Genomic DNA, 3,358 nt, shown 5'->3' with positions numbered 1-3,358 from the left:
TTTTGGGTGTTGTGGTTTTTTTTCTTGCTTTCTTAAGACAAAGAGAAAAAAGGGATGACGTTTGATGGGTTAGAAGAATTTTGGCCAAGACAAAAGAGCAGAAACCATGGTCAGAAGATATTGTATAAAATATTATATAAAAATATTTTTTCAATAAAAAACATTTCATTTCTAAGAACAACATTCTTTTTTCATTGTTTATGACTTGAATATATCATTAACATCTTGCATTCTCTATAGAGATTATATTGGATTCTATGCTGGATGGATCCCAGTTTCCCCTCTGAAAAAAACCCCATTCCATCTCCCTTCCTCCTGCTCACCAACCCACCCTCTCCTGCTTCCTGGCCCTGGCATTCCTCTACACTGGGGCATAAAGCATTCATAGGACCAAGGACTTCTCCCAGTCATCCTCTGCTACATATGCAGCAGAAGCCATGAGTTCCACCATGGGTACTGTTTGGTTAGTGGTTTAGTCCCTGGAAGTTCTGAGGGTACTAGGTAGTTCATATTCTTGTTCTTCCTATGGGGCTGCAAACCTCTTCAGCTCCTTGGGTCCTTTCTCTAGCTCCTTCATTGGGGACCCTGTGCTCAGTCCAATGGATGGCTGTGAGCCTCTGCTTCTGTATTAGTCGGTCACTGGCCCAGACTCTCAGGAGACAGCTATATCAGGCTTCAAAAGATGATATAGAAGCCACTTTCTTTTCACTCTAACTTTCATCTCCCATTTAATACTTTAATTTAGAAAGCATTAATGAGCTAGTGAGATGGGGTAGTGAAGAAGAGTACTAGCTACTCTTTCAAAGGTTCTGAGTTCAATTTCTAGCAATCACATGGTAGCTCACAATAATCTATAAAATGGGATCTAGTGCCCTCTCTTGGCATGCAGGTACATGCAGATAGAACTTGTATATTTTAAGTAAAAGGAATAAATAAATGAAAAAAAAAGAAAACATTAATGAATTGACACATTTAGTACAAATACAATTATTATATTTGCAAATACTTTTCTTTTGTGCTTGTTGAGTTGCTAGCTGTTTATATGGAATTTGAGTTTATGGGCATGTTAAAGAATGCTGGTGTACATCTACCTCCAGTAAAGGTGATGTCAAGTAGAGAAGATACTCTAACAATTTTTGAATGAGCAGTAAAGGAATTTTTATGTACTAATTATAGGAACTTGCTACATAAATGGAAATAGAATGTGTTAGTTTTTAGTGTGAAAATGAGATCCATGGTTTTACTTATGATACACTAAGGGAATGAATATTGGATTGTGTTCATAACGAAGTGTTCTTCTGCGATATTTGAGTTTCATGTGTATATAAAATGTCCAAGATCTAAGTCCAGCATGTACCTTTAATCAATCAAGTTAGAGAACATATATCATGAGAGAAATTAGCATTGTCACAGAACATGGGGTCTTAAAAATAAACAAGTGTCTGAGGAATAAGATGTAGAAGGAATGAGTTCTATACTGACTGGCAGCCCATAGTGGCCTAGGCATGCACAACAGCTATTTCTGCATTCCATATTCCTGAAATCTGCCTAAAGCCTGGAGATAAATGACAACAGAACATGTTGCCAGAACAACTATTCAGATGGTGCCAACTATAGGGAGTGAGATGCCGTGGACCAATGGGGTACTGGTGGAGGGTATAAAGGCACACCCCAATCTTATGATATATGAGTCTACTTCTGCTTATCAAGTGATTCCTGTAGTCGGTGTCATTGATCCCACACCTTCTTACCTGCTACCTCTAAGGACCATCTCAAGGGGATGAGGGCTAGGGCAACAATAAGATGCACAAGATAAGCAGCATATGCATCAGGATGAAGGCTTGCAGTCAATAACTAACATGTGTTGGCAAGATGTAGTCACTTTGAAAGAGAAAAACAGTCCCACATTTCTTGCTTGGATCCCCCAAACAATAAACTTTAAAAAGATAAATATTAGTGACCTATGCCTAATATCTAACAATATATCTTGAAGATAATCAAAGAGAGGCATTTTATTAGAATACTTAAATGTATTATATTTGAAAATGAGATAGTTTTTCTTTTTTGATGAGTTAGGAAAAATCAGATTTGAAGGAAATTGGAGGATTGTGTTATTAACTGAAATAGAATGAAGAGTCTTATCTTAGGCTAATTTTCCTTTCTTTGGATGGATCAATTATATGGCCCATAGGTAACATGATGATTTATGTATGTATTTCAATGATTAATGACCTGGATAGTTTAGATTATAGGGTAATGTTATTGAGTTGGTGTGTTGATATTATGTCTTGTGTTCTGTGTAAAGGTTTCCTTTGTATTATTTGTTGATTTCTGTACAGCAGAATGTTGAGAACAGGCCAGACTTTGGTATTGTTTTTGTCATGACTGACTGTCACCTGTCTCAGTGTTTTATAAATATCTTCTCCATCACCTTCTTACTAGCTTAATTAAGACCCAGACGGCCTATAACAAAGCAGGAAGGGTATGTGGGACATTAAGCAGAGATAAGAACTCTGGGAAAGAATCAGACAGGATTCACCAGGCAGAAATGGAGGGAGAAAGTGGTAAAGGTACTGAGAAAAGGTAATGAGCTGCATTCCAGATGAGTATTAGTATAAATGGGTTAATTTATATTAATTAGCCAGCTGGGAACAGCCACTAAGGCAAAGCTTTTGTAGTTAACAAAAAGTCTCTGTAATTACTTAGGCAGCTGGTGGGTCAAGGTGGTCCTGAAATATTGGTGGAATCTTATGATAATTGGATCATGATATTAAGAAAAGATTAATGAAGTTTGTGAAAGATCTTGTTAGTTCTTAGAGATGTAGGTTGATCTAAGCAAGTGAGCCTGCACCATACCTGGTCTCTCTTGCTATCTCAACATATCCTTAGTGTGAATCTCTGCTCTGTAGTACCTCTTGCTATGCAGGAGGTTTCAGCATGAGTATGAGAAAAACAAATTCTTCTTTAATTATAACTAATCTTAGAGTCCATTAGGCCCTGTCTAAGTTAAAGTTTCCATGGCTGTGAATAGACACCCTGACAAGGTAACTCTTTTAAGGACAACATTCAATTGGGGCTGGCTTACAGGTTCATAGGTTTGGTCTATTATCATCAAGGCAGGAGCATGACAACATCCAGGCAGACATGTCCAGAAGGAGCTGAGAGTTCTGCATCTTGACTGTAGCCAGAAGAAACTCACTCGTTTGCACTGGGCAGAGCATCAAAACGCACCCCTGTAGTGATACCGTCGCTTTAATAAGGACACACCATAAATTTATTGTTTTAAATACCTGAGTAGTACTCCATTGTGTAAATGTACCACAATTTCTGTATTCACTCCTCTGTTGAGGGACATCTG

Source organism: Mastomys coucha, unplaced genomic scaffold (genome assembly GCF_008632895.1).
Source record: "Mastomys coucha isolate ucsf_1 unplaced genomic scaffold, UCSF_Mcou_1 pScaffold9, whole genome shotgun sequence".
NCBI classification, from domain to species: Eukaryota; Metazoa; Chordata; class Mammalia; order Rodentia; family Muridae; genus Mastomys; species Mastomys coucha.
The sequence above is the reverse complement of the archived record's forward strand: the minus strand, read 5'-3'. Positions refer to the sequence as shown.